Source organism: Daucus carota, chromosome 8 (assembly GCF_001625215.2).
Source record: "Daucus carota subsp. sativus chromosome 8, DH1 v3.0, whole genome shotgun sequence".
NCBI lineage: Eukaryota > Viridiplantae > Streptophyta > Magnoliopsida > Apiales > Apiaceae > Daucus > Daucus carota.
Window position 1 is genome coordinate 13354841 of NC_030388.2, and position 13444 is coordinate 13368284.

The 13444-nt window shown below is 34.0% G+C and overlaps 1 protein-coding gene across 50 annotated transcripts in view; it reads left to right on the top strand.

Moving 5' to 3' along the window:
* LOC108199907 (protein BREAST CANCER SUSCEPTIBILITY 2 homolog A-like) overlaps positions 1–13444 on the top strand; it is a 36402-nt gene that overhangs the window by 11367 nt on the left and 11591 nt on the right. For 40 of the 50 annotated variants that reach the window (XR_010286469.1, XR_010286470.1, XM_064083255.1 and 37 more), the window contains 19 exons: positions 181–283; positions 388–529; positions 629–844; positions 1050–1217; positions 1403–1502; positions 1607–1758; positions 1886–2012; positions 2117–2268; positions 2822–2966; positions 3060–3248; positions 3369–3510; positions 3611–3694; positions 4041–4207; positions 4393–4489; positions 4610–4751; positions 4848–5055; positions 11624–11694; positions 11929–11997; positions 12127–12211. The gene's annotated coding sequence lies outside the window, so the exon portion shown is untranslated. Of the gene's footprint in view, positions 1–180; positions 284–372; positions 530–628; positions 845–1049; positions 1218–1402; positions 1503–1606; positions 1759–1885; positions 2013–2116; positions 2269–2821; positions 2967–3059; positions 3249–3368; positions 3511–3607; positions 3695–4040; positions 4208–4392; positions 4490–4609; positions 4752–4847; positions 5056–11623; positions 11695–11928; positions 11998–12126; positions 12212–13444 lie in introns of all 50 variants that reach the window. The other 10 variants (XM_064083245.1, XM_064083241.1, XM_064083246.1 and 7 more) reach the window with 10 other exon arrangements.

Below are 13444 nucleotides of genomic sequence, written 5' to 3' on the forward strand. Positions count from 1 at the left end.
CATAGTGTTATCCTGTTACAGTATGTGTGCTTCTGGTTTTCTTTTCACTCACTCTAATACCCATTTGAATTTTGTTGTGGTTCTTGTAGACTGTTGAGAAACCTAAACAAAAGATTTTTATCTGTTCTTTTGATTGGAAAAATAATTATCCTCTCAATGTTATTCTAATTGTACTTCCAGATGCTAGCTATTTGGCATATAGCAAAAAGTTACAAGTAATGGAGCTCGACAGCTCGACATTTTCTGCTTGCTGCATACAACTTTGTGGCATCTTGTGTAGAAAGTATACGTACTATGAACGTCAACCATATCTATATTCTTTAAACTGTTTATATATTGCTCTCTCCTCATGCGTCTAATACCAATATAAAGATTTCAACAATGCAGGATGAGGAACGAACGAGGCTTTACTTATCCTGCATTTGTCTCACGAAATGCTTCACAGCGCAAACAAACTTATCCTGCAACATGTATGGAGAAGATCTAGATCTGCTCAAATCTTTGGACAGAACTGTCATGTAATTTTGAGGTAATTTAAACTAGGGGGCTTTGATCTATTTGCATTTCTGGCACTATCAGTAACTTCACATATCCATCCTTTTATTAGTATTATATATTCATCCAGCAGGCAGTGTTATTATTGAAATCCTTTACCAGAGGAATATGATGCATATTTGGCAAAAGAAGCTACGAAGATGTTGACCGTAAACAAGTTCGTTCTCATAGAAATTGCTTGCACCAGATCATCCCATGATCTCGTTATGATAAGTAGGGGTGGCAATACTAAACCCGACCCAACACGAATTAGACCCGCAAAGTATGAATTCGGGTTGGAGTTTATCAGGTTTGGGTCGAATTCACATTGACCCAAAATCAACCCGGAAAAACGGGTCATTTTCGGGTTGAATTCGGGTTACCGAAATTATATATATTATATTATAATATAAAAATCTGACTTATTTATAGAAGTACATATATTTAATAGGAGTTCTGGTCGAGTGTATGTAACAGGAGTTCCTTTAAAACTAATTACGTAACTGAATTTGCAGGTTGGTTTTTGTATTATCATTAGGAGAGGAAATGACCGAATAAATCATATCTGGGTGGCAGCAATCACGAAAAATTTGGACTACTCCTTAGGTTATGAACATAGACATTACATTCTCCAAGAAGTTGATGTTGTTGCTCCTCAAAAGAGGGCTGAAGTTTCAATTTTGGTATGCATAGTGTTATCCTGTTACAGTATGTGTGCTTCTGGTTTTCTTTTCACTCACTCTAATACCGATTTGAATCTTGTTGTGGTTCTTGTAGACTGTTGAGAAACTCAAACAAAAGATTTTTATCTATTCTTTTGATTAGAAAAATAATTATCCTCTCAATGTTATTCTAATTGTACTTCTAGATGCTAGCTATTCGGCATATAGCAAAAAGTTACAAGTAATGGAGCTCGACAGCTCGACATTTTCTGCTAGCATACAACTTTGTGGCATCTTGTGTAGTAGGTATACGTACTATGAACGTCAACCATATCTATATTGTTTAAACTGTTTATATATAGCTCTCTCCTCATGCGTCTAATACTAATATAAAGCTTTCAACAATGCAGGATGAGGAACGAATGAGGCTTTACTTATCCTGCATTTGTCTCAAGAAATGATTCACAGCGCAAAGCGCCGCAAACAAACTTATCCTGCAACATGTATGGAGAAGATCTAGATCTGCTCAAATCTTTGGACAGAACTGTCATGTAATTTTGAGGTAATTTAAACTAGGGGGCTTTGATCTATTTGCATTTCTGGCACTACCAGTAACTTCACATATCCATCCTTTTATTGTATTATATATTCAACCAGCGGGCGGTGTTATTAATGAAGTCCTTTACCAGGGGTATATGATGCATATTTGGCAAAAGAAGCTACGAAGATGTTAACCGTAAAGTAAACAAGTTAGTTCTCATAGAAATTGCTTGCACCAGATCATCCCATGATCTCGTTATGATAAGTACATAGTAGGTATACATACTATGAACGTCAACCATATCTATATTCTTTAAACTGTTTATATATAGCTCTCTCCTCATGCGTCTAATACTAATATAAAGCTTCCAACAATGCAGGATGAGGAACGAATGAGGCTTTACTTATCTTGCATTTGTCTCACGAAATGATTCACAGTGCAAAGCGCCGCAAACAAACTTATCCTGCAACATGTATGGAGAAGATCTAGATCTGCTCAAATCTTTGGACAGAACTGTCATGTAAGTTTGAGGTAATTTAAACTAGGGGGCTTTGATCTATTTGCATTTCTGGCACTATCAGTAACTTCACATATCCATCCTTTTATTGTATTGTATTATATATTCAACCAGCGGGCGGTGTTATTATTGAAGTCCTTTACCAGAGGTATATGATGCATATTTGGCAAAAGAAGCTACGAAGATGTTAACCGTAAAGTAAACAAGTTAGTTCTCATAGAAATTGCTTGCACCAGATCATCCCATGATCTCGTTATGATAAGTATGGGTGGCAATACTAAACCCGACCCAACACGAATTCGACCCGCAAAGTATGAATTCGGGTTGGAGTTTATCAGGTTTGGGTCGAATTCACGTTGACCCAAAATCAACCCGGAAAAATGGGTCATTTTCGGGTTGAATTCGGGTTACCCGAAATTATGTATATTATATTATAATATAAAAATCTGACTTATTTATAGAAGTACATATATTTAATAGGAGTTCTGGTCGAGTGTATGTAACAGGAGTTCCTTTAAAACTAATTACGTAACTTAATTTGCTGGTTGGTTTTTGTAATATCATTAGGAGAGGAAATGACCGAATGAATCATATCTGGGTGGCAGCAATCACGAGAAATTTGGACTACTCCTTAGGTTATGAACATAGACATTACATTCGCTAAGAAGTTGACGCTGTTGCTCCTCAAAAGAGGGCTGAAGTTTCAATTTTGGTATGCATAGTGTTATCCTGTTACAGTATGTGTGCTTCTGGTTTTCTTTTCACTCACTCTAATACTGAGTTGAATCTTGCGTGGTTCTTGCAGATTGTTGAGAAACTCAAACAAAAGATTTTTATCTGTTCTTTTGATTGGAAAAATAATTATCCTCTCAATGTATTCTAATTGTACTTCTAGATGCTTGCTATTTGGAATATAGCAATATGCTACAACTAATGGAGCTCCCCAGCTCGACATTTTCTGCTTGTTGCATATAATTTTGTGGCATCTTTTGTAGTAAGTATACGTACTATGAACGTCAACCATTTATATATTCTTTAAACTCTTTATATTTAGCTCTCTCCTTGTCATGCGTCTACTACTAATATAAAGCTTTCTACAATTAATCATTTGCAGGATGAGGAACGAACAAGGCTTTACTTATCCTGCATTTGTCCCACGAAATGCTTCACAGCGCAAAGAAACTTATCCTGCAACATGTATGGAGAAGATCTAGATCTGCTCAAATCTTTGGACAGAACGGTCATGTAATTGTGAGGTGATTTAAACTAGGGGGCTTTGATCTATTTTGCATTTCTGGCACTATCAGTAACTTCACATATCCATCCTTCTATAAGTATTATATATTCATCCAGCAGGCAGTGTTATTATTGAAGTCCAGTACCAGAGGAATGTGATGCATATTTGGCAAAAGAAGCTACGAAGATGTTAACCGTAAACAAGTTAGTTCTCATAGAAATTGCTTGCACCAGATCATCCCATGATCTCGTTATGATAAGTAGGGGTGGCAATACTAAACCCGACCCAACACGAATTCGACCCACAAAGTATGAATTCGGGTTGGAGTTTATCAGGTTTGGGTCGAATTCACGTTGACCCAAAATCAGCCCGGAAAAACGGTTCATTTTCGGGTTGAATTCGGGTTACCCGATATTGACCCGAAATTATGTATACTATATTATAATATAAAAATCTTACTTATAAGAAGTACATATATTTAATAGGAGTTCTGGTCGAGTGTATGTAATAGGAGTTCCTTTAAAACTAATTACTTAACTGAATTTGCAGGTTGGTTTATGTAATATCATTAGGAGAGGAAGTGACCGAATGAATCTTATCTGTGTGGAAGCAATCACGAAAATATGGACTACTCCTTATGTTATGAACATAGACATTACATTCGCCGAGAAGGTGCCGCTGTTGCTTCTCAAAAGTGGGCCTAATTTTCAAGATTGGTATGCATAGTGTTATCCTGTTACAGTATGTGTGCTTCTGGTTTTCTTTTCACACACTCTAATACCGATTTGAATCTTGTTGTGGTTCTTGGAGACTGCTGAGAAACTCAAACAAAAGATTTTTATCTATTCTTTTGATTGGAATAATAATTAAACTCTCAATGTTATTTTAATTGTATTTCTAGATGCTACCTACGGCAAATAGCAAAAAGTTACATTTAATGGAGCTCCCCAGCTCGACTTTTTCTACTTGCTGCATTCAATTTTGTGGCCTCTTGTGTAGTAAGTATACGTACTATGAACGTCAACCATATATATATTCTTTAAACTCTTTATATATAGCTCTCTCCTTCACATGCGTGTAATACTAATATAAAGCTTTCTCCCATTAATCATTTGCAGGATGCGGAACAAACAAGGCTTTATTTATCCTGTATTTGGCTCACGAAATGCTTCACAGCGCAAAGGAACTTATCCTGCAGCATGTATGGAGAAGATCTAGATCTGCTCAAACCTTTGGACAGAACTGCCATGTAATTTTGAGGTAATTTAAACTAGGGGGCTTTGATCTATTTGCATTTCTGACACTATCAATAACGTCACATATCCATTCTTTTATTCGTATTCTATATTCGACCAGCGGGCAGTGTTATTATTGAAGTCCAGGACCAGAGGAATGTGATGCTTAATTGGCAAAAGAAGCTACGAAGATGTTAACCGTAAACAATTTAGTTCTCATAAAAATTGCTTGCACCAGATCATCCCATGATTTCTTTATGTTAGGCAAGTAGGGGTGGCAATATCAAGCCCGACCCAACATGAATTCAACCAGAGAAGTACGAATTCAGGTTAGAGTTTTTTGGGTTTGGGTTACCTGATATTGATCCGAAATTATTTATATTATAATATAAAAATGTTACTTATTTATAAAAAGTACATAACAGGAATTCTGGTCGAGTGTATGTAAGAGGAGTTCCTTTAAAACTAATTACGCAACTGAATTTGGAGGTTGTTTTTGTAATATCATTAGTAGAGGAAATGACCGAATGAATCATATCAAACCCAACCCAACACGAATTCGACACGCAAAGTATGAATTCGGGTTGCAGTTTTTGGGTTTGGGTCGAATTCGCGTTGACCCAAAATCAACCCAGGAAAACGGGTCATTTTCGGGTTGAATTCGGGTTGCCCGATATTGACCCGAAATTATGTATATTATAATATAATATAAAAATCTTACTTATTTATAAAAACATATTCTATTTTGATTTAATAAATATTAGTTTATTTGGATGAAAAGGACATTTATTTATCACTTAAAAAAATGTATTAATAAATTATTATGGGTCGGGTTGGGTCGGCTTATCCGTGAGTAGTGCTGGTCGAGTTCGGGTTGGATATTCTGACCCATTAAAATTTCGGGACGGGTTTGAGTTAGGTCAAATTTTTGTCCTGTGTTTGTTAACCCTACCCAAATACGACCCGATACTCGAAAGTGCCAGCCTTAATGGTTATGCAAGCTTATTATGCTCGCTAAGAAGTATTTGGAACAAGACATCGTGCATCACAGCGGCGATGACTTCGGTAAGGTATAATTATAATCTATTGTATTGGTACTTAGACGACAACTACTTATAATTATAGTAACAGGTGAAGTCGAGGCACAAGAGCTGTATTAATCGATGCCCATGATTAAAGTCTAGGTAAAATAGATGGGAAGGCAACATCGTCGTGGTCATAACAGCCATCAAGGGTTAACCTTCAGATCTAATATATATTGTAAAAAACATAAATTAATTGTGTATTTTTTTGACAAATTTATATATTACTTATTACTCCCTCCATCCCAATTTAAATGAGCCTTTTGCTCATTTCACACATATTAAGAAGTATTAAATGGTTGTTTCTTTTTCCTTCTTTGCCCATATTTATTGTGTTGACTTGTTACTAGTATTAGCTAGCGGTACATTGGAATAATAAATATGAAAGGGTAAAGATGGAAGATGATTGATAAATATGCATTGAAAAGGAGAAGCTCAACTATTTTGGGATAAAAATTTTTCTCAAAAGACTCATCTAATTTGGGATGGAGGGAGTATATGACTAATACGTTAAGAACTACGTGGATTTGATCCTCATATCGAAGGATACGTAGGCACCTTGAGTAAGTATTTGATACTAGTTGATGATACTAACTAAAGCTCAATCCAAAAGAATATATACTTTTTGTTATCTTATGAATTTTTACACTATACTTATAGTAGTCATATGATAGTACGAATGCTTGTTTGACAGATTAAAAGCATATCACAGAAAATGATAATAGCCTTTTGTATCGCAAGGGTAAGAAAGGTTGATTATTTGTATATGTTATACCCAAAAATCGCTCTGGGCTATTTGGCATGTGCTGGATTGACATGAAGGCTGAAGATGTGTTTCTGGGCGTGATCTGAGCCGAGCATGGTTGAAGTGAAAAAGGACGCCCTTCCATGATGGGCTTGCCCACTGATGAAGAAATGAACTGTATGCAGGCTTCAAAGGCGAGGGAGAACATTCTGTGCTTGGGGGACTCCCTTGAGTATTGATGGGATCTATTGTTGATAAATGAAGATCGTAATTCGCACTCTGATGAGCCACCCTTGTTAGGAGGTTGGAGATGAAGACCAGAGAGGACATTGCTCTGTATTCTAGAGGATCATCCTTGTTGGGGAGCTTGTAGGATCTTCTCGAAAATATCACTCGGAAGGCTCTAACTTTGTACTCTGGTGGGTTATCCTCATTTGGGACGCGCCTTTGCATTTGGGGTAAGCCATAGAGCGGCGGTTACGTCGAGTTGGGAGAATCCGAATCCGAGTGAGATTCGAAGAGCCCTGAGCCAACCAACATGCTTCGAGACCCATGGCTAGGCCTTATCGTATTGGGCCCCTGCCAGGAAAGTGGCAGAAGGGGAAACTGAATTCTAGTAGGTTTCTTAGACGACTAGAACTACATATGACTTGATCCCTGAGAGGCACGTAGGCACATTGTAGGCATTAACATTTCTTGAGAGCGAGACTTGTGGAGAAAACCTTAATTTTCTTTGTAATCACGAACCCTAGCCTACAATCTCAGCCTCCACTAATCACATTACCACCCCCGATTTCGACGAGAAGCCATTGCCACAGATCTTGATATAACAACCTCAATCTTTTTAACTCCTAGATTTCTCCATTTTGATATAACAACCTCAATCTTTTTAACTCCTAGATTTCTCCATTAACAGTATATAACATTTTTTTGTTTGTAAAAGTTTATATATTTTCTTATTTGGATGTTATGCAATTACGACCAAAAAAGTCTTCGTCTCTGGGCATGGGTTTGGCTTAGGATCCCCTCCAAATCATAAAAACATTAGATTTTTGGTTTTCCATAGTTATAACAATAAATTATACTTTGATGTAAAATTTTATTTTGTTGTGTTAGGCTATTGGAAGATTAAGGCATAATAAGATTATGGCCTTTTTCTAAGGCAAGCGGTTTTAAATCTCTCCAAAATTGTAAAAAAAAGGATTTTTGATCTGTTAGGTTGTTGGAAGATTAAAACATAAAACCTTACCGGTCTTTTCTAGCGCAATGGTGGACTTTATATTTTTTCCAACTTAAATTTTTTTTAAAGATATTTAGTATCTTTATCTTTTGGTAATAAAGAACTAATATATTAATATTGTTAGGTTTGATGGAGATAAGAGTATAAATAAACAATGAGTTAAATGGGAAGGAAACATCTACTAACCATTTTTTTTTTCATATCTTAATTTTCATCATATTATAATCATCATCAATGCATATCATTATATCATCGTCATCATCTTTGCATAATCATCTTTATCGTTTATCAAGCCACAATCAAGGGTTAACCATTAGATCTATTATATATCATAAGAAACATAAATTAATTGTAGAAATATCTTTTTTTGAGAAAATATATATTCTTATTTATAAGTAATCAGTCAAGAACTACTCTGACTAAAAAAATTCATTCAAGAATTACATGGATATGAATAGTAGGGTATGTAGGCACCTTCATTAAGTATCTGATACTAGTTAATGATACTAACTCAAGTTCAATCCAAAAGAATAATTGTATTTGTTATTTTATGAATATTTACACTATACTTAATATTTATACGATAGTTAGAATACTTTTTTACATAGTTTAAAAGGGTATGACGGAAAATGATAAAGGCCTATTCTATCGCAAGGGTTGCAATTTCGATTTCCAAATGGTAAGTTATATTCTTTGTATATTTATTTTTTGTTATAAAGGCCTATTCAATGGAAAGGGGGTTTAAATTCTCTTCCAAATCGTAGCAAGGTAGATTTTATGTATATTTTTATTGTTGTAACAAAATTTTTAAATATAGTATTATTTGTTGTGTTAGGCAAATAAAGCTTACGGTCTCTTTTCGTCGCAATAGTTGGGTTTTAGTTTTCCTAATATTAAGAAATGTAAATTCTCTATATCTTGATTTTTTTTTTTCTATATAATTTTGTTTGCATTTGTTCTGCAGTTGGAAAGATACCACTAAAAAATACGTCGGCCTTTTCAAGCACAATGGTTGGATTTCAGATTACTGTAAAACCTCAATAAATAAATATTTAATAAATTAATGATCTTGATCAACTAAAAATTTCTTCCGATCCCAACTTGGGTCGTTGTGATAAATTATTAATATTAATATCGCTAAATGCATAAGATAATTCTCCCTCAGTCCCCCTCAATTGTTTACATCAGGAGACGGGTGTTCGACACGCATTATAATGTTTTTATAAAATATAGTTTGATAAATTATTTTGAACTTTTTTCTTCTGAATAAATATTTACCAGCTAAATTTTCATGAAAAAAAGAGACAAATTTCAAAAAAAGGTTATGAAGTTATGTTTTGTACGCGCCTTAAAATGCGTGTCGGTAATGCAAAAAAAGTGTGAATAAATGAGAGGGACAGAGGGAGTAGTTTTTAGAAAAGTTCTTAAATGCCCGATAAAAATATAAAATAAAATTTCATTTAGCTGTGATATAAATATGTATTATTTAATTGCTTTTTAGACAACTTTGTTAAAATTGCCAACTACATAGCTGAGATTTTTTTAACAAAATCGAATATAATTTCATCTCAAAGAAATGAATAAATGTTAAAATATTTAATAAGTGTATACTTGTTATAATTTGAAATCATTAACTTTATTTCGGTGTATTACCCGATTATTAACTATATTTGGTAGATGAACTTATTAATTTTGGTACTTGTATGAATATATATTTAATTTGTAATGTTGGTCTAAATATTGCATTTTGCATAAATAACTGTCTCTTACATGAATTATTATGTTAATAATAAATTATAATTCACTAGATAAATTAATACAATATTCAATAATCAATGAACAATAACCTCACTACAATAAGAAACATTTTTTGTCACAATGATAATAATTTGTAGAGGGTTTATTGTATCCCTATATCGTGATAAAGGTTGGTTCTTTGTAAGTTATATAAATAAAACATTTATGAGTAATTTTTTGTTGATGTGTTAGGGTTAGACAAGTTACAAATGAAAATTTCCTCTACTTTTGGTAGGTGTTTGGCTTAAGATCCCCTTCATATCGTAAAAATGTTAACTTTTTCGTGCTCTTTCATTTTTATCAATTAATTATACTTGCATGTAAAATTCTATTTTGATGTGTTAGGTTGTTAGAAGTTCACGACATAAATAAGATTTGGGCCATTTTCCAAAGTTAAGTGGTTTTATATCTCCCCCAAATTGTAGAAAAGGTAGATTTTCTATACCTCTGTTCTTGTAACAAAGGTTTTATATACAAATTTTTAGATCTGTTCGGTCGTTGGAAGATTAAAACATTAAAGCTTATGAGTCTTTTCTAGCATAATGGTTGGACTTTAGATTTTCTCCATCTTCTAAGAAAGTTATTGATATGGATGAAATGCGAATGGTGACTGTCAAGAGGCTGCTCTCATGTATCGGAAGCATCAAACTTTAATGGCAGCTCTTGTGTAGCGGAACTAAGACGGTCCTTACCAGATGCCTGCGTCCTCTCAGGCTAGTAAACCAAAAACGTCCTTTTAGTTGTGAGTGATAGAGCCTTTTATATAGTGATTTCTAACTCTTTGAGATAGACTTGGTTTAGGTTTTGTAGATGGCCCATATGAGTTTGTGATTATCCAGAACTTTAAGAGATTAGTTCTGGATCCTTCTTGAGGTCTTTTGGTGGTTTTATACTACCTTGGATGGGTTGTCGTCAATGTCAGTCCTTAGGAATTGGTAATCTACAATAATGGATCATGAATGTTGACAATCCACCGGGCTCAATACAAGAGATCTTAACAAGCCCTTTATATTAATTACAAATTTAATTAATAATTCCTTGATAAGGCCTTATTTAATGGGCTTACTTCTTTTTTGGGCCATAAACTAACTATTAATTTTCGGAACTATTATTCTAGCCCATATCATTTGCCCCTTAACTTAGGGAAGTTTTTTTAGACACTTTCAGGAAGTCAAGAGTTTAAACTATACTTTACTAAATTCCATCTTCTTCATATGTATACCCTTGTGAAGCCCCCAGGCATTTTCTTTACTTTTTCTTGGCTTACACTTTATTTTTTGGAATTTTTCTTGAATTAATTCCAAATTTGTTGAATTTTTTGAGCCTTAAGAAATACTCAACTCTCAAAATTATTTTAAAAATTTTCTAATGTTATTACATTTTTTCTAGATTTATAATTTTCTTGAATTGAATCAAATTTCCAACTCATTTTCGACCAAGTTTGAGGTCGAAGTATAGCTTAAAGTTCTGTCTAGGTCGAAAGTGTTTCGACTTCGACCTGGATTTCTTCTCGACTTGGATTGAGGTCGAACAAAGTGAAGATGGAATGTCCAAGTCGAAATGACTTCGACCTCAACCTAGATGACTATTTCAACCTAGATTGAGGTCAAATAAACTTCAAAATCTCCGTCTAGGTCGAAACAACTATGACTTAACCCGGAGTGATTATTTTGATCTTGATTGAGATCGAGATTGTCCATCTTGATTATATATATATATATATATATATATATATATTCCTTTTTTGGTTTTGACCTGAATTGAGGTCGAATAAAACTCAAAAGTTGTGCTAGGACGAAATGATTTTGACTTCTATTTGGACTACTATTTCGACTTGAATTGAGGTCGATTGAGTCCACCTAGGATTTTTATTTTATTAATTAATTTTCACTCATAATATTTTAGTATCATATTTAAACCCATACCAACAATAACTCAAACTCAATCCAATAAAATACATGTTTTTGTTATGTTATAAATTATTACACTATACTTATATTAGTCTTACGATAGAATGAATACTTGTTTGACAGTTTAAAAGCGTATCATGGAAATTGGTAAAGGCCTTTTCTATCGCAAGGGTTGCAATTTCGATCTCCAAATGGTAAGAAAGTTAGAATCATTGTATATCTATATTTTGTTATAAAAGCTATATATATTTTCTAAAATAGATGTGCTATAGAGTTGGAAGATGTCATAGAACTCCATGGGCCTATCCAATGGAAAGGCCGAAAGGGGGCTTCTAATCTCTTCCAAGTCATATCAAGCAAGGAAGATTTTATATATATCATTATTGTTGTAACAAAAAATTTATATATAATATTGTTGGTTGTGTTAGACAATGGAAGCTCATGGTCTCTTTTTATCGTAAAGGATGGGTTCAGTTCTCTTCCAAATTTTAGGAAAGGTAAATACCCTATATCTTCATTTTTTTTCTTTTAAATTTTTTGTATAATTTTGTTTGCATGTGTTATGCAATTGTAAACATACCATTGATATTCCAGAGTAGTGGGGTAATTTTGTTTTGATGTCTTAGGCAATTGGACAGGTTATGATTGATACAACCATCGTTTTTGGGCAAGGGTTTGTTTGGCTTAAGTTCTCCTCCAAATCATAAAAAGGTTAGATTTTTCGAGTTTCTTCATTTTTATAGCAGTTAATTATACTTTTATGTAAGAATCTATTTTGATGTGTTAGGCTGTTGGAAGTTTATGATAAAATAATATTTTGGCCTTTTTCCGGTGGCAAGTGATTATATTCCCCCGCATTGTAAAAAGGCAGATTTTCTATACCTCTATTTTTGTAACAAAAGTTTTATATACAAGTTTTTCTAGATATTGTTTGCAACTTTGCAACTAAAATCAACTAAAATCATAACAAATGTAACTTTAAAATTTTAGTAATTGAATTCACCTTAAATTAATAATTGCAACCTTTAACGCAAAGAAAATTACTTCAACTATTTTCTAGAAAAAAATATAAAAAGAATTAGATTCGATTGCATGTGAATGTCACATGTATTCCCTGCAAAAGATTAAATTATATGAGAATGGAATTAGAGTGAATGAGTTTAATGAAAAGATAATTATGTGAGAATATTTAAAATAATAATACACAAGCTTAATTAAAACTAAACTTGTAATAAAAATTAGAATAGTTGTTGACTAAAAATAGGAACATTTGGCTTTTGCGTTTTGAACGAGACATAAAAGTTCAGCTGAGAAAAGAAAAAGAAAATAGCACCATTGTTATTAATGCAAAACGATGGCAGAACATAAAACTTCAGAAATACAGAGTATTTCCACATTTTGAGTAATCAAAGGTCTTCATCATCAACTTCCTGCATTGGCTCCGGCTCCGGCTTCGGCTTCATAGGCACAGATGACTCCTGGTGCTCATTCTGCTGAGGCTTTGGTGCCGAGGTAGAAAGCCCGCCTCCTGGCTTCTGCTGCAGGTTGTGAAAAAGCTCAGCATGGCGGGGTGTTTGAGGATTAAGTATTTTGGGCACATATATAGGAGGTCTGAGACTGTGAGTCACCAACACGGGCATGGCCGCGTAACCAAAGACAGGTGGAGCTGGTATCTTAGTCGAACCATCATCGCTTTGTTGATTCTGGTTTGAAATTTTTTGAGGGCGCTCCATTATAACCTGTCATGCATGTTACGGTTCATATAAAAGTTCAATACAAAATATATGCGTGCGCACACATCAATTCATTAAACAACCAACTGAACAAGTTAATTACAAACTCATCGTCAAGATGATGTCGAGTAAAAGAAAAAGAAAAGAAAAATAAAGCCAGGCCATTATGATTAACCAAAGCCCGAATATTACTTAATGAGGCTAGCAACGG